General features: G+C 37.5%; 1 pseudogene; it reads right to left on the bottom strand.

The window, feature by feature from the left end:
* Positions 1 to 1,443: 1,443 nt before the first annotated feature.
* Positions 1,444 to 12,005, bottom strand: LOC115514940 (annotated as a pseudogene).
* Between the last annotated feature and the right edge of the window lie 15,200 nt (positions 12,006 to 27,205).

Below are 27,205 nucleotides of genomic sequence, written 5' to 3'. Positions count from 1 at the left end.
AATCTCCATGTAGAAAGCAACATACAGGAAAGAAAAGTTGAGAGATGGATCAAGAACAGGTCATATTGACATCATTTGAGTGTGGAATCCAGAAAGAAGGCCTTAAGTCTCATTTACATAGTCAGGAATTCCCTCTTCCTCCTCGCTCACTTTTCCCCATTTGCAACTCAGTTTTCATTGCTTATAATAGAAAGAAACATGACAGACACAGAATCTTTTCCCAATTGGGTAGGGCTTTAAAGAATGAATGAGAGGTCAAGAATGTCTGTTAGTAGAAAGGAGACCATCTTGTAACTATGGGACCTGGACTTTTTCTGTCAATCAATTAAGTCAAGACCCTGCTGAGTTGTAAAATCTATTCTTGTCCACCTGCAAATTTCCTTCCCTTCCTTGTAGCTGTAGCATCAGGTCATTTGATTGCCACTTGGATTTTTTGTTTCTGGTCCTTTTTTGTGGAACTTGACTGTGCATTAAAAAATGTTTATTACAGGGGCGCCTGGGTGGCGCAGTCGGTTAAGCGTCCGACTTCAGCCAGGTCACGATCTCGCCGTCCATGAGTTCGAGCCCCGCGTCAGGCTCTGGGCTGATGGCTCAGAGCCTGGAGCCTGTTTCCGATTCTGTGTCTCCCTCTCTCTCTGCTCCTCCCCCGTTCATGCTCTGTCTCTCTCTGTCCCAAAAATAAATAAATGTTGAAAAAAAAATTAAAAAAAATGTTTATTACATTTGTCTACTATTTCTAAATGTTTGTAGCAGAAAAGTTTTCTGTTTATCTTATTTTGCTGAGACCATTATTTTTCTCTTAATAAAAATTTGTATTTATTTAGAAACATTCAGAATGTCAACAAAATAGCTGCAACATTTTTTTTTTTGTAATTACAAAGTGGTATTCAGTTAATAGAACAACAATTATTTCACATAAGCTGCATCAGAGACAACTGAAGATCAAAAAACTACCATCCCCCTACATAAGTAGTTTCTACCATGTACCAGTAAAAACCTGGTTTAAATTTCCATACCGATTTTTAAAAAAAAAAAAATTTTTTTTAACGTTTATTTATTTTTGAGACAGAGACAGAGCATGAACAGGGGAGGGGCAGAGAGAGAGGGAGACACAGAATCAGAAGCAGGCTCCAGGCTCTGAGCCATCAGCCCAGAGCCCCATGCGGGGCTCTAACTCACGGACCGTGAGATCGTGACCTGAGCTGAAGTCGGACGCTTTACCGACTGAGCCACCCAGGCGCCCCATAAATTTCCATACCGATTTTAACCCCTGTACTGTACCAGACAAAGTTAGTGGTTACTGAAAATACATCCAGAACAGGGCTACCTAAAGACACACTTGGTAGTGTGTTAACTGTACAAAAAAGGACACTGTACAGTTTGAAAACAAATCTGACACAGCCTTACATTTCAATTTTTTTTCTTTAAAAGGTATTAGTTGTGTACAAGGGGGCTAAATGTTTTGTAGACAAGAAAAAAAAAAAACTGCACTAGAACCAACTTATTCATCATCTTCCTCATCTGCATTTTCTTCATCTTCTTTCTCCTCATCTCCTTCATCTTCCTTGTCTTCCTCCTTTTCTTTCTTCTTCTCACTTTTTTTGGCCTTGATGACTTCCATTTTTGCTGCTGCATCAGGTTTTCCTTTAGCTCAGTATGCAGCAATATCTTTTCCATAGTTTTCTTCAGCTTAGCAGCCTTCTTTTCGTAAGGCTGCTCGTCATCTGTTGCAGTGTTATTATTCCACATCTCTCCCAGTCTCTTTGCAATGTCACCAATGTCACCAATGGATAGGCCAGAATGTTCTCCTTTGATTTTGGGGTGATTCTCAGAACAAAACAAGAAAAAGGCCAGAGGAGACCTCTTGGGTGCCTTGGGATCCTTGAAATTCTTTTTTGTTTCCTCTGTAAGGGGGGCGGGTAATAAGTTTTCATTTCTCTTTTGTAATGGGCCTTGTCTGCCTTTTTCATGTCTTTAACTTTTCTGTTTAGCAGACATAGTCTTCCACCTCTCTGAGCACTTCTTAGAAACTCTGAGAAGCTGACTGAAGCATCTGGGTTCTTCTTCTTGTGCTCCCCCCAGAGTTTGCATAAATAATGCACATGATGGGCATTGAGGAGGGCACCTGTTGGGATGAGCACTGGGTGTTGTATGGAAACCAATTTGAAAATAAATTTCATATAAAAAAATGCACATGATGACAGTTGCCTCTTGGCTTCTAAGGATCTCCTCTGTCCATGTTTATTTTCCTCAGTGAGGCACAGAGTCACCAGGTGCCTGTCTGGCTCTCACTTGCCACAGCACTGTCTCTATACAACTCATTGTATACTGCAATGGCTATGACACCACTATTTATTAATTGATTTATTAATTCACTTTGTAGTAGATGCCACTGATAGCTTCTTCACATCCCCTTGGCTCAACTAAATTCACCTACAGCAGCACACAGTTTTTGACACTATGTCTGTCACTGTTTTTCTTTCTGAGCGCTTTCCTCTGTACCAAAAGTGCTTGTTCCAGTGAAAGCAGAGGTGACTCTACCTTCCTTGTTCTCTGGTGGGATGCTTTTTGAAGTCTATTTTGTCCAATATTAATATAGCCACTCTAGTCTTCTCATGATTATTATTTGTATGGCATATCTTTTCCTTCCATTTCCTTTCAACCTGTGCCTTTATATTTAATGTGTATCTCCTGTAGACAGAAGATTGTTGGGTCTTACTTTTTTATTCATTTTAGCAATCTGTGCCTTTTAATTGGAGTATTTAGTTCATTAACAGTTAATGTAATTATTGATGTGGTTGGACTTAGGGATGCTATTTTATTATTTTCTGTTTGTGTTCCCTATTATTCCTCTGTTCTTCCTTGTCTGCCTTTTTTTGATTATTTGAATATTAAAAAAAATTTTATTTTAGTGCTCCTGGGTGGTTCAGGTGGTTAAGCATCCAACTTCAGTTCAGGTCATGATCTCACAGCTTGTGAGTTCAAGCACTGCATCACGCTCTGTGCTGACAGCTTGGAGCCTGGAGCCTGCTTCAGATTCTGTGTCTGCTTTTCTTTCTGCCCTTCCCCACTTGCATTCTGTCTCTCACTCTCTCTCTTTCTGAAAAATAAATAAACATTAAAGGGATGCCTGGGTGGCTCAGTCGGTTTAGCATCCGACTTCAGCTCAGGTCATGATCTCATTGTTCGTGAGTTTGGGCCCCATGACGGGCTCTATGCTGACAGCTCAGAGACTGGATCCCACTTCAGATTTTGTGTTTACCTCTCTCTCTGCCCTCCCCCTGCTCACACACACTCTCTCTCTCTCAAAAATAAATAAACATAAAAAAATTTAAATAAACACTAAAAAATGTATAAAAAATTTATTTTCTTAACAACTTTTTGGCTAGACCTCTTTGCATTATATATGTATATGTGTATATATATATATATATGTATATTATATATGTATATATGTGTGTGTATATATATATATTATATAAATAGGTCATGATATATGGGTATCTGCTTGACATAAAAATGTCAAAACCGGGGTGCCTGGATGGCTCAGTTGGTTGAATATTCAACTCTTGGTTTTGGCTCAGGTCATGATCTTATGGTTTGTGAGATCAAGCCCCACATTGGGCTCCAGCATGGAGCCTGCTTGGGATTCTCTCTTTCTTGCTCTTTCTGCCCCTACCACACTTGCTGTCTCTCTGTCAAAGAAAATAAATTAAAACTTAAAAAAAAAATGTAGTACCCATGCAACTTTATAGATCCTTTTCCATCTTTTATGCTACAGATGTTGTAAGATTTACATCTATATATATTATAAATTGCACAAGACAATATTATATTTGCTTAAGAGAGTCATTTTTTTAATGTATGTTTATTTTGAGAGAGAGAGAAAGCATGAGGGGAGGGGCAGACAGAGAGGGAGAGAGAGAATCCAAGCAGGCTGTGCATTGTCAGCACTGAGCCCGATGTGGGGCTCCATTTCATGACCGTGAGAACTTGACCTGAGCTGAAATCAAGAGTCAGATGCTTAGCTGACTGAGCCACCCAGGTGTCCCAGTAGTCCTATGTTTTAAAAGAAGAAAAATAGTCTCATATTTATCTATAGTAATCATTTCTGAAGCTCCTTATTTCTTCTTGAAGATTTGAGTTTCCACTGGTTTCACTTTTTTTTAGCCCACAGAAATTTAGTTTTACTTTTTTTTTTTTTGCATTTCTTGTAGTACAGTTCTTTCAGTTTTCTGTTACATGAAAATATCTTTATTTTAACTTTATACTTGAAAGACATTTTCAAGTATATCAAGAAAGATATAGACTTATGAATTGATAGTTTTTTTTTCTTTCAGCACTTTAAACATTGTTTTACTGTCTTCTGATCTCTATAAGTTTCTGATGAGAAGTCAGTTCATAGTCAAATAGTTATGCCCCTATTGGCAATGTATCATTGTTTTTCTGACTGCTTTAAAAATTTTCTCTTTATCATTGCTTTTTAGCAGCTTGCCTATGATGTGTCCGGGTGTGGTTTTCTTTGCATTTCTCCTGTTGAGCATCTTGAATCTTTAAATTTTTGTCCTTTACTAAATTTGGAAGATTTTGGCTATTATATTTCAAATATTTTTTCTCCCCTTCTCTTTCTGTGCTTTCCTTTGGGGATTCTGATTCATGTATGTTAGACTTCTGTTATTGTCCTAAAGTGTTTTGAGATTTGATAATATAAAACAAAAAAAATTTTTGTCCTTCAGATTGGATAATTTCTATTGACCTATCTTCAAGTTCACTTATTCTTTCTTCTATAATATCCAATGTGATGTTAAGCCTGCTCATTGAGATTTTATTTTCAAAAGTGCATTTTTATCAGTTCATGATTTTTCTTCTGGTTCCTTTTAAAAATAGTTTCTATTTTTTATGCTGCGATTCTTTGTTTTTATTAATACAGGAATATTTTCTTTTATTTCAATGAGCAGAACTACAAAATCTGCTTTAAAATTCATGTCTGCTAATTTGAACATCTAGATCATTTTGGGATTGGTCTTGGTTAATAATCTTGTCTGTTGAAAATGGGCCACACTTCTCTGATTTTTTATAAATTGAGCAATTTTGGATTATATCTTGGACATTGTAGAATGTTATGTAGTGAATACTCTATATTTCTCCAAAGATTGTTAATCATATTTTTAAGTGGAAAATTAACTGGCCAAATTTAAACTGTAAACACTTTTTTCTTGGGCAGCAGCTCAAGTTTTTGTTCATTCCTTTTGTCCTTAGCTGAGGTATTGGATTCTGCCCCATTCATGTGTGGTTCAGAGACTTGGGCAGAGTTTATAAATGGAATTCAGGGCTCTTCCTTTCTGGTTGACTTATTTTTCCCAACTTACCAGGATCTCTGTGGCTGCTCTAAATTCCATCCTCTGATTTTCAGGCCAGAAAGACTGTTTTGTATTAGATTTTAGACACACTGTTTAGTGCTAATGTTACCCTGCTCTCAGGATAAAATCTGTAATGATGGGAAACTCATCTCTTTTGATCCTTCTTCCAAGTTTTGATTCTTCTAAAATCCACTTGTTCACTTTTTTGGTTCACTTTCCAGTGACTTTGCTTTCTTTTTTTTTTTTTTTTTTCGGTCTGGGGTTTGTTGTTGTTATTTGTGAAAGGGTTGGGTCTGATAGGAACTTACTTGACCATCTGATACATATTCCACATATACCTATCTTTGTGGGATTGAGCCCATTTCCCCAAATAGTAACCTAATCATTTTATTCACTTTTCTCATTCTCCACCTCATTTCCCCCACTTTGTTACACGTGTTTCCTAAACTACCCACACCAAGTCTTTATCTCAGGGCCTAATTTAGAGGTGACATAAATTAAAACTCACTAATTTATTAAATTATTTGGTCATTCACATTATTTAATTTAATCCTTCCAACAGCCGTTAGAAGTACAGTGAGAAGAACTTAAGCATTATCTTTATTATATATGTGACTGAGTTCCAGTGAGATTATATTATGCCTATGATACTATATTCAGTAAGTGACAGAATCTAACTTCAAAGCTAAATGTGTCTGATTGTAGAATTTTACAGCATTGTGTGTTTTGGATTAGTTACCTTATCTCTCTTATTCTCATTTTCTCATATGTAAAATGGGGATAATAAAGTATGCTAACACATAGGATTATTGTGTTGGTTAGATGAGATATTGTGGATATAGGACATAGTACCTAAGAAATAATAGTTATTATATCAGTTGTCTTTCACTATGTGATAAGCAATCTCAAATTCTCGGCAGTTCACAATAATAAATATTTATTTCTTGTTCAGGTCCGTACTGTCAGCTACTGGTTGGATGTTGTGATTGTTCTACAAACTGCAGGCTGAATTTCCTCCACGTATCTCCTTATTTTAGGACCTAAACTAAAGGAAAACTTTATGTACAACATGCTTTTCTGAAGGTGGAGGGCATAGGAGGTAGGAGACTTTTGGAATATTGCAATTCCTTTAAAAGCTTCTGTTTGGAAGTGTTACATACCAACTATTTCATTGGTCAAAGCAAGTCAAACCCCAAAGTCCACACGGGTGGGGGTGGGGGAAACATTTTATTAACAAAGGAGGGAGTGGTATACACTTGCATTTTCCGACAGCTGCAGTAGAAGGTGAATCATAAAAAGACATGGCAAGGGTACAAGAGAGTATTTTATTAAATACCAAAAGAAGAGTTCATACAAAAGCTGCTATGGGCATTCAGACAGAGCTAATGTGTGAACCACAAGGACTAGGAAAGGTCTTATGAATGAGAGAGGGCTTGAGCTGGGTGTTGACAGATGCTTAGGATTTAGACAAAAGTCATTCTAAGCAGTTGTAGCAGGATGAGCAAAGTACAGAGGTGGACTAGTTTGGCCTTGTTATTGGGGGGCTTTTGGTGGGAGCAATCACTAAAGTTGGGCTGGACAGCCTGGCTGTCAGGCAAAAGACAAAAGGAAGACTTTTGGAAATTTTGAGCAAGATTCAGAATTCAAAGTTATGTTTCAGAAAGATTGGCCTGGCTATCCTGTAGGAGGGAAGCTGGATAGCAGGGAGTATTTTTCCAGCATTATACACAGCAGTTATTCTTCTTTCTTCAAAGTTGTACACTGGCTCTGTGAGACAAGTATATAACAAAAATGTGGTGAGCATGACAAATATTTCTTCAATGCAGACTTGACTCCCACTAGTAAGAAAATGAAGATTGCCTTACTTGTTTTTCTCTGAATCTTCTGTTTGACCAAATAAAGAGCATGCTTTGGTAAGAGACATTACTTCCCACACAAAAACATAGAGTAACATGTCAGATAGACTGGATGGATGTACTATGCAACTTTGCAAACTGCATGAAAATATTTGTGCACTATCATTTTATTTTGCTTTTGAAATAACCATAGAAAGACAATTTGACCACAATTTTCTGTTTTGCACTTAAAAAGAAAGAAACAATTTTGAAAAATTTCCATCATTGAATTCCTTAGCAAAATACAATGCCCAGAAGCTTTTGGAAAGCAGTGACAATGGCTGTGGTAAGATCCCTACCTATTATTATTTCATTATTTTTCTATTTTTACTGTTGTTTTTGACTCGTTAATGGCCTCTGATAAATATTTGTTGTGTTAACGTTGCTTTATTCTGGATTTGAAAATTAGTAACAGGTTCAGATGAGATTATTTGATTTTCAAAATTGGATTTTTGACTTACCTAAGTGAAAAAAAAGTGATATATGTGTTACCAATCACCTAGAAATTAAGATTTCTCTTCAGATCTATTGGGTCACCATTCTTTATGCCATGAGAATAAATACCTTCATAATTAATATGGTATGGAAAGTAGGTGTCACAGGAGAAAAGCACTTTAAAAAACTTTATAGATTAACATCTGCAATCTTTGAGTGTAGAATTGAGGGAGAAGGCAGAGACTGAACATTTATTTAGCTTTTTCTTGTGCAGGCACTGCATTAAGTGTTTTACTCATTTATTATGGCAGTAATTCTGTACAGCCTTTATTATTTTTCCCATTTAACAAATGAGGAAACTCAGGTTCTGCAAGGTGAAGGAGACTGCTCATGACTTCACAGCTAGAGGCAGGTAAAGCCGGTACTCAATGTGTGGGTTTGGCCCTGTGACCAATCTCTTTCCACTACATGTTTTCCATATTGCCCCTCTCTCTTACTTCCTAATCCTGTGTAGGGATTTGGGTTCCACCTAGAGCCTACAATATCTATTTTAGTTAGTGGATGGTTTATGGTGTCAGTGATTTTGATTTTTATTATTCATATTAAGAATATTGAATTAGTACCATGAACCAGAGAATTACATTTATAATTTGGCACTTAAAATATTTACTTATTATAAAAACAATTTTATTATAGCAACAATAATCAGTAAAAAATGTTTGAGGGGCGCCTGGGTGGCTCAGTCAGTTGAGCCTCCGACTTTGGCTCAGGTCATGATCTTGCGGTCTGTGAGTTCAAGCCTCATGTCGGGCACTGTGCTGATAGCTCAGAGCCTGGAGCCTGCTCAGATTCTGTGTCTCCCTCTCTCTCTGCCCCTCCCCCACTCATGTCTGTCTCTCTCTGTCAAAAATAAATAAACATTAAAAAAATTTTTTTAAATCTTTGAATACTACAGTAAATAATTTCCTGTTTGTCCGTGTTCTCTTTTAGTTTTTGTCTATATGCATACACGGTTTGGAAACAGTTGTGTTCTTTAATTAAACATTTTAGGGCACCTGGGTAACTCAGTCGGTTGAGTGTCCAACTTTGGTTCAGGTCATGATCTCACGGTTCATGGCTTCAAGCCCCATATCAGACTCTGTGCTGACAGCTCAGAGCCTGGAGCCTCCTTTGAATTCTGTGTCTCCCTCTCTTTCTGCCCCTCCCCCATTCACGCCCTGTCTGTCTCTCTCTTGAAGATAAATACACATTAAAAAAAATTTTAAAGCCATTTTAATAACTATTTCACTAAATGGACATATTATCATTCAGTAAAGCATACCTAGATTATTTAAATTTTAGGTTGTTTCAATTTTCTACTATGCTGCAATTAGCTTTTAAATTAAGATATGGCTTTCTTTATTTCATTATGATTTCTTTAGGATATATTTCTAATAGATATTAAGTTGAAGGGCAGCAGAATGAAAAATTAATACAGAATGTTTTATTTAAACAATATTTAAGCTTACTTGAATTGGAAGCCACACTGAAAATGTAATGTTGAAATGCTGATTGTGTCAAGGGTCTCCAAGACCAACCTCAGATTTGATGATTTGCTAGAAAGGCTCACAGAACTCAGAAAGGCTGTCATATTCATGGCTATGGTTTATTACAGTGGAAGGATGAAGATTAAAATCAGCATTGAGAAAATACACATGGCTGAAGTCCAGGAATGAGCTTCTAGGTGTTGTCTTTTACTGTAGTTGTAGTTGGATGCTCTTTTCTCCCATCAATGACGTGTGACATGTGCAAAGTAGTGAACCAGGGAAACTTTCCTGAGCCTTGGTATCCAGTATTTTTCTTTGGGATCAGTCAATTGGGGATTAGTATTTTTATGTGGGGATCCAGCCTCACAAAGGCCAAACTGATGCAACATGGCCCAAGGCCTGAGGTATATAAAAACCCTCTCATCTGGCAGGATATCCCAAGGCAGAAGTAATTTTCCAGGGCCATCAAGGGATTGCCCTTTCTTTGGAATGGGCAGGGTTGAGTAACAACCCAAGCCTGCTGAATTAACCTTTTACTGCATAGGGATGTAGAAATATTTCAAGAAACAGGATTTAAAAATCATGGTATTATAATGTTAAAGGAGATTAATTATTAGTCCAAATTTTACTTTTCACAGACTGGGTAGCTGTGGCTCAGAGCAGTTAAATTATTGACCCATCACTCTGCTGGTTAGTAGTAACAGACAAAATGCATAAGGATTAAGTGGGAGGTTTTTAATTATCTAAAACATTTTGGAAATGTATACTGTTAAACATTTTTCTTATTAAAATTCTACCCTATTTGTTCTCAGCTTTTAGAATGTAGAAATAATGCCTGTGGTGCTTCTTTCTTTCTTTTTTAAAAAAGAAAAAAAAATTTAACATTTATTTATTTTTGAGAGACAGAGACAGAGTGTGAGTGAGTGAGGGGCAGAGAGAGAGGGAGACACAGAATCTAAAGCAGGTTCCAGGCTCTGAGCTGTCAGCACAGAGCCTGACATGGGGCTTGAACTCATGAACCATGAGATCATGACCTGACCCAAAGTCAGATGCTTAACCAACTGAGCCACCCAGGTGTCCTTGTGGTTCTTATTTCTAATGCAGCTATCTGTGACCCACCTTTAGAGATTCTCATTTGATAAATTTGGGTAGGACTCAGGATTTTGCATTTTTAACAAAGTACCCAGATAATTTCTGATGTTGGTGGACCTAGGACTACACTTTTATACACTGATGACTGATAATCTTCCCACAACCCAAATTAAACATGCCATTGTGTGTTTGTTTTTAAAGCTGGTGGCTCTCCACTTTCTACCTAATAGGTACCACTTTCTTCTGCCTGACGTTTCACTATTTTACTAACTTTCACAATATAGCCCCAAGTACCTTTTCTCTCATTATTCCCTGGAACCCTACCAGAACTGAGTTTGTACTACTTCCTGAATAGTTCGTATGCATTTTTACCTTTATAATTTGTTCCTGTTGTTTACTCACTGTAGTTATTACCTCTTTCTTTTGTTTTTGTCTGCCTGGTGTTCCTTTTCACCTTCATCTTAAGGAATCTGCCCTTATCTTGCTCCATGTGGTTGGTGGGGTTGGGGGTAGGCAGGCAGGAGTGATAGGGCTGTCAGTTACGTGTCAGCTTACTAGTGGACAGTGGGGTTGCACGTGACCCAAATCTGGCCAAATACAGTGTTCTGACCCTCAGGCCAGGTTTTGTTTTTTGTCTTTTGTTTTGTTTTGTTTTGTTTTGTTTTGTTTTGTTTTGTTTTTACATGATCTGATCTGGGACAATCAGTAACCTTCTATGTGATATTACATATGGACACTAAAAGGGAGGTCCTCTGTTTTCTTTAATGTTGTTGAGCTGAGTAGTAGTTCTGGAGTTTACGTGGCTGTATCCATCCTCTGTGACTTGAAGGAAATCTGTCTCTAAATAGAAACACAGAGACCCTCATACAAAGAGAGGTACAGCCAAAATATGAAGAGAAATAGTAAACATAATCTGAGTTCTATTCCAGTGGTTCCTGAGACCTATTTCAAGTCTCCACACCTGCCCTTTCCAGTTATATGAACTAACAAATCCCTGGTTCCTATTTTTGTCCAACCATTGTTTAAAAAAAATTTTTTTTAATGTTTATTTATTTTTGATAGAGAGAGAGAGAGTGCGAGCAGGGGTGCGAGTGGGGGCAGAGATGGAGGAGACACAGAATCTGAAGCAGGATCCAGGCTCTGAACTGTCAGCACAGAGCCCGACATGGGACTCAAACTCACAAACCATGAGATCATGACCTGAGCCAAAATAGGATGCTTAACCGACAGAGCCACCCAGGTGCCCCTATTTTTCATAGACTGTTTTTTTTTTTTTTTTGTAAAGTTTTTTAAAAAATATTTATTTATTTTTGAGAGACAGAGAGTGAGAGGGAGAGGGGCAGAGAGAGAGGGAGACAGAATCTGAAGCAGGCCGCAGGCTCTGAACTGTCAGCACAGAGCCCGACGTGGGGCTCAAACTCACAAACCGCAAGATCATGACCTGAGCCGAAGTCAGATGCCCAACTGACTGAGCCACCCAGGTGCCTCATAACCATTTTTTTTTAAAAACAATACGAATTTATTATTTTACAGTTCTGTAGGTCAGATGTCTACTGTGAGTTTCACTGAGCTAAAATCAAGGTGTTATTAAGGTTGCATTCCTTTCTGGAAGCTCTAGGGAAGAATTCTTTACCTTGCTCATTTAGATGCTTGGCAGAATTCAGTTCCTTGTAGGTGTGGATCGGAGCAGTCACCATTCCCAGCTGGCTATCAGCTGAGGCTGTTCCAAGCTTCTGTAGCTGTCCATGTGCCTTGGCTCATGAACCCCTCCATCTTCAAAGCCAGCATTTCTGCCTTCTCCTTTGCTCAATCAATTTTAAATTTAAATTTGAAATTTGTAATGATTGAGTTATATATGCATTTCCTCATTTAGTATGTTCTTCTTGGTTCATCTCAAATGGGAAGTAGGACTGCTTGGCATATAGGAGTTTCTCAATAAATGGATTAATGGAAACCACTATGGATTGTATACTTTAGATTTCACAGCTTTTGCACTAAACATTTGTTGAATTTGGACAAGCCACTGAATCTCTGAATCAGTTTTCTCATCTACAAACTGAGGAGGTTTAGTTAGGTGATTTCTAAGGTCATTATTAACTCAAAATCTTTTCATTTAGATATGCAATTTTGGGGGCACCTGTGTGGCACAGTCAGTTAAGCGTCTGACTTCGACTCAGGTCATGATCTCACAGTTTGTGACTTCGAGCTCCACATCAGGCTCTGTACTGGTGGTTCAGAGCCTGCTTGGGATTCTCTCTCTCTGCCCCTCCCTAGCTGTACATAAAATAACTTTTATAGCTGTTTTTGCTTTTTTGGGTATGATCAAGATTCATACATCATATTTTGTTGCCATGTCTCTTTAAACTAGAACATTCCTTCTACCTTGTTTAGTCTTTCATGACATTGTAAATGTCTCACATTATGAATTTGTATTATGATTTCCTTTTTTTTTTTATTTTTTATTTTTTTATTTTTTAAAAAAAAATTTTTTTTTTTCAACGTTTATTTATTTTTGGGACAGAGAGAGACAGAGCATGAATGGGCGAGGGGCAGAGAGAGAGGGAGACACAGAATCGGAAACAGGCTCCAGGCTCTGAGCCATCAGCCCAGAGCCTGACGCGGGGCTCGAACTCACGGACCGCGAGATCGTGACCTGGCTGAAGTCGGACGCTTAACCGACTGCGCCACCCAGGCGCCCCTATGATTTCCTTTTGATTAGGTTTAAATTAAATATTTCTGGTGAGCCTGAATCATAGTTGATGTGTACTTACTACATGACATCAGGAAGCTCAGTAGGTCAGTTTGTCTTCCTACTGGTGATGCAAAATATATAATCATTTGGTTAAGGGCAGACTGCCAGATGGCTCCTTTCTGAAGGTATATTCTCTTTGAAATTAGTAAGTATTTCATAGGGTACTTAGAGACCATGTGAATATACTGTTTCCCATCAACCTTTAAGCAATAGTTTTATCATCCATTAATGATTCTCACCTAAATCAGTTATTAGGCTATGGAAGATAAAGTTATTAGTTTAAGAAAATTCTTTCACTCCTTTATAATTATTATCTGTCATTCCTCTATCAAGAAGAGTTTTTCTTCCTGTCAACATTCTCCCCACCTCTTTTACCTCTCTATTTCTTTTGTGTGCCATTAGGGACTCTATTTTTAACTTGACGTTTTAATCCTTTACTGTTTTTGGTCTTCTTTGATGCTCAGATTATCCCAGATTTAGCTAATGGAAGCCTCTTCTAATCAAGACATGCCCTCACTAGTCTTTGAACATTTCCTTGCCTTGTGGTGTAAGAGGTTCCAAGTTTGCTTTATATTGTCTCTGCCCTAGACCTGGAACCAGCTACTTCTCTTTTTTTAGAGTGAAATGGTATTTAGATTAACATAGTCTAAGCTCCAGGGATGCTCATTACCAATGATACAATCATTGTTTCTGGCCTTTTCAGTAGAGAGAGCTAGGAATTTCTTTTTAAGAAGAATTATATCCTCGGGGCGCCTGGGTGGCGCAGTCGGTTAAGCGTCCGACTTCAGCCAGGTCACGATCTCGCGGTCTGTGAGTTCGAGCCCCGCGTCGGGCTCTGGGCTGATGGCTCAGAGCCTGGAGCCTGTTTCCGATTCTGTGTCTCCCTCTCTCTCTGCCCCTCGCCCATTCATGCTCTGTCTCTCTCTGTCCCAAAAATAAATAAACGTTGAAAAAAAAAAAAAATTAAAAAAAAAAAAAAAAAAAAAGAAGAATTATATCCTCGATTATACTGAATAGTACATCCAATAATAAATCCTGAATAATACAACCAATTCAAATTTAAGACTGTAGGGTTTTTACTAAAAGCTTCTGTCTTGCATTTTTATTTCTTTTCCTCCATGCCAAGAACCTTGGTTCTCAGTGACACCAGGAATGAAAGAATTAGCATATCGCATAGTCATTAGCTTTATCCTGAGTAACAATTTCAGAATAACACTATTGTCTACAATATGATTACTGAAAATAGTTACTTTTTTTTTTTTTATTTTGCAGTTCTTTTCATCCTTAGGGTATATTTCTGTAGAGATATGCAATCACATTTTATTTTTAAAAGTTACTTGGAAAAATTCTTTTCTATGTGATTGTAGCTTCAATTGGATATACTTTTATTTTTATGGGCTAAGAGATTGCTTTGTTTTAATTTAGTTTTTAAAATATTACAAATTTAACATTTTAGGGTTTAGCTTTGCTTTTGTTAATATATATGCTTGCCATATATATATATATATATTATATATAAAAAGTTATATGTAACTTTTTTATACTGAAAATCTTGGATCATAGTAACAATACGTTATTTACAGTATCCTACAATAGAATAGTTTTAGAGTTTTAATACAATATGACTCCTAAGAGTAGTGTAGTAAGTAAATATTTCTTTTCTTTTTGTTCATAGAATATATCCCACTAAGGATGTATAGTAGGGGCACCTGGTGGCTCAGTTGGTTAAGCATCCAACTTCTGCTCAGGTCATGATTTCGCGGTTTGGGAGTTTGAGCCCTGCATTGGGCTCTGGGCTGACAACTCAGAGCCTGGAGCAGGTTTCAGATTCTATGTCTCCCTCTCTCTCTGCCCCTCCCCCACTTGCACTCTGTCTCTGTCTCTCTGTCTCTCTCTCAAAAATAATAAAAAAAAACATTAAAAACATTTTTTTTAAAGCATGTATAGTAATGTGTTCAAAAGTTACTTGAATTAATTCTTTTTTCTGTTGGGTTATATTAAATATACTTTGATATATTTGGGTCCATTTATTTGTGTTTATGGCCAATTTAATTTTTTTTTCGTACTGTCATTTAATTTTTGATTATGTAAAAACATTTATATGATTCAAAGGATGAAACTATGTGAGATGGTGTGCTCACAGAATGTCACTCCATCCTTATTTCTTCCATTTCCCACCTGTCTTCTAAAGGTAAATGTCTTCATTATTTTGTTTATTCTTCATTTCCTGTTTTTGGCAAAACAAACATGTATTTCTCTTTCTTTCTTACACAATAAGGAGTATAGAATAGACATTTCAGACTTTGTCATGTTTACTTATCAACATATGGTGGAAATAATTTCGTAGTAACTCATAGAGATCTCTCTTATTTTCTTTTTTATGCTCACATGGTACTCCATACTATAATTTATTCAACCAGTCTCCTATAAATAAGTATTGGATTATTTCTGATATTTTTCTATTATAAATAATATTGTGATTCATGATTTTATGTATGTGTTGCTATATATATAAATTTGCCACAATGTAGTTCTTAACTTAAAAAATATCTGGATACTAAATTTTTTTATTGAATTGCATGGAACTGAGTGAAAAAAGAGCTATTTGTACCCTTAGTTTGTCTTCTGGGGAATGGAACAATGGCATACTCTTAGCAGAGCCCATGAATCAAAGATTCTGCAGATGGACCAGTTCTTGCCTTGTTTTAAAACAAACATGTAGACTCTAGAGTTGCTTTATCTTTGTCACATATATTGTGTTCTTAGTATGTTCAACACAATGTACTTTCTCAGAGATGAAGAAGAAATAATTCTCACCTTTCAAGAACAGACAATCCTTTACAAAATGACCTGGCTCAGTTTACAATCACCTGGAGAGCTTTTAAAATTTACTGATTCACGTTGCCCCATTCCAGACCTATTATAGCAGATTTTCTGGGTTTGGGCCTCCGTCATTTTTTAAAAAACACTCAATATGACTCAAATAGCATTCAAGATTGAGAACCACTGATCTAGAAGCAGCTGTGACTGCAGCTATAAATAACAAGGTAGACATCACAAAATGTGAAGAATGTGTAGAAAATGCAGAGTCTCTCAGGCTGGGAATATTTGGACTTGAACATACAGGATTTGAACTAGTATGAAGAGGATGAATATGAAATAAAGATATTATTGTGTTATGAGGTTCAGGATGCTACAGTCTTTGAGTAGTCGATCTATCTGTCTGGCAAATAATGTCTTATTTTAATTTGGCATCTGGAATGCCAGGCTGGTGCAAGGGTTTTCTCAGGCCCAGGATCAAAGGGAAATCCTGCTGTATGGAGGCAGAGAGCCACCAGGTGGCACTCAAGCACAATTCATCGATGTTAAGAACAACCTGATCATTTGCTGAAGCAAATGATTTTGTTGAAAAACAAATGTATTAGGCACATGAAAAGATGTTCAGCATCGCTCCTTATCAGGGAAATACAAATCAAAACCACACTCAGGTATCACCTCACGCCAGTCAGAGTGGCCAAAATGAACAAATCAGGAGACTATAGATGCTGGCGAGGATGTGGAGAAACGAGAACCCTCTTGCACTGTTGGTGGGAATGCAAATTGGTGCAGCCGCTCTGGAAAGCAGTGTGGAGGTTCCTCAGAAAATTAAAAATAGACCTACCCTATGACCCAGCAATAGCACTGCTAGGAATTTATCCAAGGGATACAGGAGTACTGATGCATAGGGGCACTTGTACCCCAATGTTCATAGCAGCACTCTCAACAATAGCCCAATTATGGAAAGAGCCTAAATGTCCATCAACTGATGAATGGATAAAGAAATTGTGGTATATATACACAATGGAATACTACGTGGCAATGAGAAAAAATGAAATATGGCCTTTTGTAGCAACGTGGATGGAACTGGAGAGTGTGATGCCAGGTGAAATAAGCCATACAGAGAAAGACAGATACCATATGGTTTCACTCTTATGTGGATCCTGAGAAACTTAACAGGAACCCATGGGGGAGGGGAAGGAAAAAAAAAAAAAAAAGAGGTTAGAGTGGGAGAGAGCCAAAGCATAAGAGACTGTTAAAAACTGAGAACAAACTGAGGGTTGATGGGGGGTGAGAGGGAGGGGAGGGTGGGTGATGGGTATTGAGGAGGGCACCTTTTGGGATGAGCACTGGGTGTTGTATGGAAACCAATTTGTCAATAAATTTCATATATATATAAAAAAAAAGAAAAACAAATGTATTAATTTTAAGAACTTTTTTCTTCAGATGTAAATGAGGCCTAACGTAGAACCACAAACCCCATTGTTAAAATCCATTTAAACTAACATGAAATTCTATTACTTACCTGCCATGAATACATATTTCGTTTCTCTTGCATGTTATAAACAAGAGATGATTTAGTAATTATGTTATATATTATTGACCAGATGCTTGAAAATATGTATCAACAAATGCTGCCTAAAAATCTCTGTCAGAAAAATGTCCAGAACTTCTGTGCAAAGAGGAACTATAGACAGGGTTACTGAATTGTTAAGATGCACCTCTATCTGGGATTTCTCTGGGATTTTTCACCCCAGGGGCTGTCCCACTTTGTAAATCCCTTCCAAACATATGGAAAATGATAGAGATGAGACTATTTTACTTTTATAAAAAGATCATATTTTTAGTTCCAAAGTTGACTTTTTATAAATACTTTAAGATAGCTTTTGAACATATTTAAGAAAAATGTAGTTTCCATATGTAATTAAAATCTTTCAGATGCATGCTAAATTAATACTATCACAGAAAGTACCTAATATGGTCATTGTAAAGCATAAAACCAAAATTACACCATCTCTATTGATATAAATTGCTGTATCTCACTGTTACTGCTCCTAACTTTCTCTTTTAAATAGAGACTGTGTGATTTTTATTCAGTTAATATTTTTCTTGTTTTATGTTTTTATAATGGAAATTTAAAACATATATAAGATGAGAGAAAATAATATAATGAGCCCATTCATGCTCATTTTCCACCTTCTATAATTATCAGCATTCTGCACTGTTGTTTCATCGATACCCCCAAACTTTTATTTTTTCCAAAGTATTTGAAGCATTGTAAAGCAGACCCAAGAGATTGTGTCATTCTGCCTGTAAATGCTTGTTATATCACCAATAAATGAGAACTTAAAAAAAACAATAATAGTCACAATACTACTATCCCATTACTGATACTCTTAATGTTTAACTTTGTTTTAAAACTCAGGCAATATAACATTCTCAATGAAATAATATTTAAGTCTTGAGAGCTTAAAATGAGGATATGTTATGGAATGTTGAGTATTTTTTTTTTAAATAGGCAAAATTAATTTTAAGATGAAATATGTTTGGTATATATATCTTCTACATTTCATGACTTAATTAAACTTTATGCAACCTCATGTGTGAGTCATTAGAGAAATGAAAAGCATGTACATTTCTGGAGGCAGGCAAAGTCCTTTTATTTACATGTGTACATAAAATGTTATACACTTTATGAGGTAGATAAATATATTCCAATGTGCATATTTCTGTTTTATTGCTGTAGTCTGGATAAAAAATTCTATGAATATGACTACATTAGCTACACTGTCTGCTGTGAGACTTAAGACTTTTTGATGCATGGCTCTGTTTATTCTGGCTTCCATTCTTCTTCAGACTTTATGTGATGTAATGTTCCCTATAAAAATCTGACATCAATAAGGGTAGGAACTGACTCATTACATTTTGTGAAGATAATAAGTGTTTTGGGGCTTTTAGTTTCTCCTCCATGCCTGTCCTTATTGACATTAGCTTCACTTGAAACAGGCATGACCACAGGGTTCGTTTACCTCAAATAACCAAAGCTTACGTTCGTGTTGCACAGTTCAGCAAAGACCAGGAGAGAAATGCAATTGCCTAGGCTGAATGTAAGTGACACTGCATATCCTTTCAGGGAAGTAATGTTTAGATTATATCTAGTGGTGGTGAAGAGTAAACAGCTTTTTTCTCTGAGATCTCCTAACACTTCCATGCTATTTCCAACATTCTATTAACCTGGTATATTGCCCGTGTGTGACAACTTTGCAGGGTGTTTCCTGGCAGACTGTTAACTTAAAATCTAAAAAGAATGCACAGATTAAATTGCTAGTACAATACATGGTAAAGAAACTGTCATTTCCTTAAATTTTCATGATCCTCTCTGTGTGCCTGCTTCCTATAGAATTAGTCTTAAGAGTACTTGCATTAGGGAGAGTGTAGGAAGGTTAACTTTGTCTCATCAAATATCTCAAAATTTATTTGTTGACTGACTTATGAAATCCTAAAACCAAAATTCTATTAATTCCATAGGTAGATTGATTAATTGTTCAGATACAAAAATTCCTGAGCCCCAAGCCTTATGAATTATTTATGTCATGATGTGTATTCACCTACTACCGTTTTCTCTATTAAAGTCTTGATAAGGAAGTGAGTAGAGCTAAGTTGCCAAATGAAAGAATCTATACAGACTCTTAAGAAGTAGATTTATTCAACCAAAGTAGCTCTGGTGAGGATTTGACTAATTTAAATAGGGCTACATAATATGTGTTAGCAAGCAGCTGAAAATTGCTTTTTTTTTTCCTGGTCAGGCTAAAAAATGTTTAACAAAAAATGTTACCAGATGTCTTTTTTAAAACACAAAATATTATAGGCTAATGTAGAATCTATTTTGTCTAATTTCCCTGAAAATATATCATCCAATCATAAAACTTCCAACATCATCATCTACTGAAAGTTGAATCAATAGATAATTAGAAAACTTCCAGTTCTGGTAGAGCCTAGTATATTGGAACGTGCAAAAACTTATGAGTGAGATAGTCCTGAGTTTCAACTAATTCTAGTTCTGACACTCACCTTGGTCAAGTTCCTTACCTCTCACGAGTTTTATTTCTTCATCCATAAAATTAACATAATACTATCTAATAATAAAGACTATATTGAAAAAATTGTTTTGGCTGGGTGCCTGGGTGGCTAGTGGGTTGAGTGTAGGACTCTTTAAAAACAATTTTTTTTAAGTTTATTTATTTTGAGAGAGAGAGAGAGAGACAGAGTGTGCTAGGTAGGGGTAGGGGCAGAGAGAATCCCAAGCAGACTCTGTCAGTGCAGAGCCCAATGTGGGGCTCAAACTCACGAAATGCAAGATCACAACCAGAGCCAAAACCAAGAGTCAGACACTTAACCGACTGAGCCACTCAGATGCCCTGGGGTCTGTCTCTTGATTTCAGCTCAGGTCATGACCATAAGGTTGTGGGATTGAACCCTGCATCAGCCTCCGTGCTGAGCATGGAGTCTACTTGGGATTCTCTCTCTCTTCTGCCCCGCTCCCCAACTCGTTTGTGTTCTCTCTCTTTCTACAAAAGAAAAAAGAAAAAAGAAAAAAAAAAAGAATTGTTTTAGCTGAGATGGTGAATATGAAGTAGCTGGCTATGTTAATTTGGGTTCTCACAGGCAACTCCAAGGCAATGATTTGAGTGAAATTAGTTTTTTTGGGAAGTTCAGAAATATGGTAGGGAAGTAGAGGCAAGTGACTGTGTGACTGGAAGACAGCCAATAAAGAGTGCATGGATAAGCCAGGTACCACAAAAGGTATCTGGAGCTTAATTCTATAGAGAAACTCTGCAAAACTGATGCAAAGCACACACCTTAAAGCTATTTCACCCAAGTTGTGAGGGAGTGGGGATGTTAATACACCAACTCCTGGGAGGTCATTGGTTAATGGCTGCTCTTGAGGATATTAATTCCTTAGCACTTAAGTCTGCACCTGCATAGAGCTGGAAGAAGAGCACTGAGGCACAGGGATGCAGATAGCAGCAGTTGGAATTTCACCAGAGCACACTGAAAAATCCCAGGAATATGGGATGGCCACTAATATGGCTTCTATGCTAGTACAATGTTCAGCTAGGGTTCAGTAAAAGATAGCTATGGAAAAAAAATTAAATTTATCTCCTTTTAGAATATATTGTCATTGAATACTCTCCCCTTCCCTTCATAATATACTTTCTCTTCTGAAACAGTCTGTGTAAGGCTAAGCTCCTATAAAAAAGAGAACCCAAAGAACTCACCAAACTCCACACCTGAAAAACAAATAATCCAGTGAAGAAATGGGCAGAAAACATGAATAGACACTTCTCTAAAGAAGACATCCAGATGGCCAACAGGCACATGAAAAGATGCTCAACGTCGCTCCTCATCAGGGAAATACAAATCAAAACCACACTCAGATATCACCTCATGCCAGTCAGAGTGGCCAAAGTGAACAAATCAGAAAACTATAGATGCTGGAGTGGAGAGGATGTGGAGAAACGGGAACCCTCTTGCGCTGTTGGTGGGAATGCAAACTGGTGCAGCCGTTCTGGAAAACAGTGTGGAGTTTCCTAAAAAATTAAAAATAGACCTACCCTATGACCCAGCAATAGCACTGCTAGGAATTTACCCAAGGGATACAGGAGTGCTGATGCATAGGGGCACTTGTACCCCAATGTTTATAGCAGCACTTTCTTTTTTTTTTTTATTTTTTAATTTTTTTTTCAACGTTTTTATTTTATTTTTGGGACAGAGAGAGACAGAGCATGAACGGGGGAGGGGCAGAGAGAGAGGGAGACACAGAATCGGAAACAGGCTCCAGGCTCTGAGCCATCAGCCCAGAGCCCGACGCGGGGCTCGAACTCACGGACCGCGAGATCGTGACCTGGCTGAAGTCGGACGCTTAACCGACTGCGCCACCCAGGCGCCCCATCAGCAGCACTTTCAACAATAGCCAAATTATGGAAAGAGCCTAAATGTCCATCAACTGATGAACGGATAAAGAAGATGTGGTTTATATATATACAATGGAATACTACTTGATAATGAGAAAGAATGAAATCTGGCCATTTGCAGCAACGTGGATGGAACTGGAGGGTATTATGCTAAGTGAAATAAGTCAGGCAGAGAAAGACAGATACCATATGTTTTCACTTATATGTGGATCCTGAGAAACTTAACAGAAGACCATGAGGGAGGGGAAGAAAAAAAAGGTTCGAGAGGGAGGGAGGCAAAACATAAGAGACTCTTAAAAACTGAGAACAAACTGAGGGTTGATGGGAGGTGGGAGGGCGGGGAGTGTGGGTGATGGTATTGAGGAGGGCATCTGTTGGGATGAGCACTGGGTGTTGTATAGAAACCATTTGACAATAAATTTCATATTAAAAAAAAAAAGGTTGGGAGGACAAAGAAAGCTAGAAGAGAATCAGAGAAATGATACTACCTGAAAGGATTCTCTTCATCCCTGGTGATAGTCTTTGCTCTGACATCTACTCTGTCTTACATGAATACGGCCACTTTTGACTAGTGTTTTTATGTAATATCTTTTTCTGTCATTTTACTCTTTTTTTTAAGTTTATGTATTTGTTTTGAGAGAGAGACTGCGTGTGAGTGGCAGAGAGAGAGAGGGACAGAGAATCGAAGCAGGCTCTGTGCTGACAACAGACAGCCCAATGCAGGCTCAAACCTATAAACCATGAGATCATGACCTGACCCAAAGTCAGATGCTGAACCAAGTGAGCCACCCAGGCGCCCCATCATCATTTGACTCTTAAACTATCTCTGCCCCTATATTTAAAGTGAGTTTCTTATAGCCAGTATACAGTTGAGTACCCCTTTTTTGTCCAATCTGACGATCTTTGACTTTTAATTGGGGTGTTTAGGACATTCATACTTCTTTTGACTGTTGATAAATTTTGCTTGTTCAGTGCTGGGTATTTTTGTATTCCTATAAATAATCTTGAGCTTTGTTTTAAGAACATGGTTAAGCTAGGAACAATAAACTGGGAAACGTTTTATCCTCTTAAAGAAATAAAAAATAAAATAAAAAAGAGAACCCAGGGGTGTCTATGTGGCTTTGTCAGTTAAGTGTCTAACTCCTGATTGTGGCTCAAGTCATGATCTCATGGTTTGTGGGATTGAGCCCTGCATTGGGCTCCACACTGAGCATAGAGCCTGCATGGGAGTCCCTCTTTCCCTCTCTCTGCCCCTCCACCACTTGTTCTCTCTCTCTCAAAAACAATAAAATAAAACATAAAAAAAAAAAAAGCCCAAAATACAGTGGTTTAAAGACTAGAGAAGTTTCTTTAGGTGAGAAGTTTCTCACCTAACAGTCTAGAGTTCAGTGGGACAGATCTGTGGGACTCAGATTCAGAGATTCATGTTTCTTTTATCTTGTTGTTCCATGATCCACAACTGTAATGTCTTTGTTTATGTGGTCAAACTAGAATGTGCCATGTCTAGGTTCCAGCAGTGGGAAGGGGAAGAATAGGGACGACCTTATGTCCCTTGTCTTAGGCCCAGATTCAGAAGTGGCATGCAACATTCTCGCTCACATGGAGAGAGCTTAGTGAGGAGGCCATATCTAACTGCAAGGGACTGTGGGAAATACCAGGGTAATCAGAACTCAGCTATTACACAATTAAATTACACAATTAAAGGAAAAAGGAGAATGGGTTTTTGTGGACAGTCAGCACTATCTTTCAGAATTTGGTTGTATAGTATCTATTTTAGGCTTGATTCAGCTTTTTGTAAATCTCACTAATCACACGAAGAGAAAGGATATGAATCTGCTCACCCATTTGGTATCTTTCACTGAATTTGAGTCACAAAGCTAATGACAAAGGTGTGGATTTCACATCTCTTTTCTTTACTCAACCATATACCTAACTAGAACTATTCCTACTTTTCCTCATATACATTTGTATACTTCAGTGTCTTGATTTTTTCAGCAACCTGTGTTGGAATTGAGGCTTATCTATTTTTTAATTTTTAATTTAAATTTTGCCTTTCTTCTATCTCATACTGAATAACTCCTACTGCTTCACTGATAAAAGTGAAACGGGAATGAAGGAAAGTCACCACAGGAGTCCCACAATTTCATATGTAATAACTTTTAAAAGTTACTTTAGAAAATAAAATACAATTTTGGAAAATAAAATGTCTGAAAGTCCCTGGTATGCTCATGTATTACACAAGGGATTCTATTCTCAGAGTTATAAGAAATAGTATGCAATCTCTAACTGTGTTAAAAAAAAAAACGCTGCTTTTCTTGAATCTAAACAACCCAGATGGTAGATGAGGATCTTTAAAGCTGCTGGGACCTCTGCTGCCTGTTCCCTGTGTTAAGGATGGTCCATTTTCCCATGAGTCTGCTGCTCCTCTGTAGCAGCCTGAGCAGGTGGCTGTGTAGTCAGTATGATTTAAATCTCACTATCAGGTCTCCATACATTTCTAAAGCAGAGATAAGGGAGAAGGCCTTTTGTTACCCCATCAACATACCACCATCTGGTGCACATGTGACCATCTACTATTTGCTTGGTGCTCCTTTGGAGATGGAAAAAAGGAGAGGAAGGTGGAACGTGAGGTTGCTTGGAGAGATTGTTTTAGGGGAACAAAACTTTTGGCTTCTGGGTGGGGCTATTGAGAGCTCAAGAGAGGAGCTCCAGAAGTGGGGTGGGTTCTTAGGCTTGCTAGAGAGGACATCTGTGACTTTTTACCAGGCATGAGATGGAAGGTGGGAGGGACTGGTGGAGAGTGCATCTAAAGTCATAGGTTGGTCCCCACAAACATGGGTCAGTGAGAGATCCCCTACTTGCCACTGTAATGGTGGCCAGGCCTTTTCTCCCAGCAGTGCACAAAATACTGCCTTATATAGCCTATATAGCTTAAAATAATTTTTACTCAAGAGGTGCCTGGGTGGCTCAGTTGGTTGAGTGTCAACTCTTGATTTTGGTTCAGGTCATGATCTCTAGGTCGTGGGATCGAGCCTTGCATCTGGCTCCACAATGAGTGTGGAGTCTGTTTAAGATTTTCTCTCTCTTGGGAAAAAAAAAAAAAAAAGATTTTCGCTCTCTGGGGACGCCTGGGTGGCTCATTCGGTTGAAAGTCTGACTTCGGCTCGGTCATGATCTCACAGTTTGTGGGTTCGAGCCCCGCATCAGGCTCCGTGCTGGCAGCTCAAAGCCTGGAGCCTGCTTCGGATCTATGTTTCCCTCTCTCTCTGCTTCTCCCTCATTCATGCTCTGCTACCCTTTCTCTCAAAAATAAATAAACATTAAAAAAAATAAAAAAAGATTTTCTCTCTCTTCCTTTGCCTGTCTCTTCTACTCGAGCTCTCTCTCAAAAAAAAAAAAAATTTTTTTTTTTTTTTTTTTGGGTCAGGTGATTGGCAAAACTCTGATTTAGACCCTATCATTTAGTGAAATTAATGTATGATATATGAAAGTATGGGATTTTTGAAATTTGACTCTATAAAACTTGAGGATCTCACAGATGTATTTCAATCACCTACACAATTTCTGTTCTTATAGTCATGAATTTTTGAGATTGGCTAATCTCCACTTCGTGGATGCAATGCATGCTTTTTGTATCTACATCTATCTGAATCTCTGATTTACTCAGACCCTTCTAAAAAAGTTTCTCTTCCTTATAAGCTCTTGCATTAGAGGAGAATATTTATGATTCTTTGTCCTAATCCTATTATATGTTGTTCTAATTATAATGTGTGTATTCTAATTATATATCTATCACATTAACTAGATGAAATATCTTAAAAGAAGGGGCAAACATAACTTTTTACTTCTAGGTACAAGCCTTGCTCACTGCTGATACTCAGTGAGCATGTATTGCTAATGTTATCATTTATAAAGCGGACTGTCTCCTCCTTTACTTGACTTCTTAAGCCCCTTTTCAATCATATGAATAATCTCAAGAAATTTTGCAGAACTATCCAGATTTCCATACAGTTTCCTTTTGTTAAGCTCTGTCTAATCTGGATATGCAATATGGAGCTTCATTTCTGGGAATGTTTAGTTGTGCAAATTCCTAAGAAGTTACCTTGGAAATCCAAGGGTTTAAAGTTTGGGAGGACTAGCTGGAGTTGATGAGTTAACAGAAACCCTTCTAAATTTGTCAAACTCAACCTTCTCCTCTTTTCTATATAATTTATTGGGAGTATAGGATTCCTTTTTCCCCCCAGTGAGATACTGCCTCACATACTTTACTACTCTTTGAAGCACAGTTGTTCTCCAATAGTTCATTCTTAACATTTCAAAGAAGCTTCAGATGTTTTCCTTAGGTTTATTAATCATAAAGGCATTATAAAACCTTTCCAGACAAATTCCACCTGGCTTCTTCTTGTTTGGTCCTTCCATAACCCTGATTACTCAGCATTTGTGTATTTTTCTGCTTATATTTAGAAACTTGCACATTGGTAAAGAGAATGTTTTTAAGTTAGGGTTATCCAAAATCAACTAAAGTAACAGTATACATAAGATGCAACGGTTGCCAGCACCTGGCACTAAATAGAATAAATAGAACAATGAACCCATTAGAATGCCCCTGTGAAACATCACGAACTTTGGGGACCTCTCAAGAATCCCTCATCAATATTGGAACACCATTTAATGCCACTGTAAAACATTAAGACTTGCAGTTTAGATTTGAGACACTTAAATGAGTAAGCAAAGCCCTAAGTGGAAACCTGATACATGATACTTTTTGGCCTTTCAGAGATAAAAATCACAGAACCATAGAATATTCAGAACGGGATCTTAGATCCAGAATCAGCTGAACTTTGACCTCTGGAGAGCTACTCATTCCGAGTATCTTACAAAAGGCATTTGTTTATTCATCTCATCACGTCTGTGTTAAGAATCTTAATTTTGAATGACATTAAATACTTCTTTGACTGTAGGCAGAAATGATGGAGAACCAACAGCCTTCAATATGTTAGTTATTTTATTTTGCAAGAACTAAACCAATGCATTTTATTTTCCACATCATCTCTTAAATCATTTTTTCATTTGCAGTCTTTTACTTCTAAAGCTGAGTCTTAAGGCTCAGAGGTTGAGGATAAGAGGGCAGGCACTAGACTTCTTACCAAGACAATAACGTTGAAAGCAAGGCTTTGTGAAGTTGAGAGTTTTGTTTTTTCCCCCAGTCTCCTTTAGCTTCAGATTTAACTTACCAAAGGGAAAGTCTGGAAAACTTGAGTCACAGAATTTCCCATAGTGAAGAGAAGATACCTCTTCCCCTGTGGCATTTGAGCCATTTCCCTCTCTGGGCTTTCCCAGAAGAGGAGCAGGT

This window comes from Lynx canadensis, chromosome B2, assembly GCF_007474595.2.
Source record: "Lynx canadensis isolate LIC74 chromosome B2, mLynCan4.pri.v2, whole genome shotgun sequence".
NCBI lineage: Eukaryota > Metazoa > Chordata > Mammalia > Carnivora > Felidae > Lynx > Lynx canadensis.
This window is presented reverse-complemented; position numbering and strand designations above follow the sequence as displayed.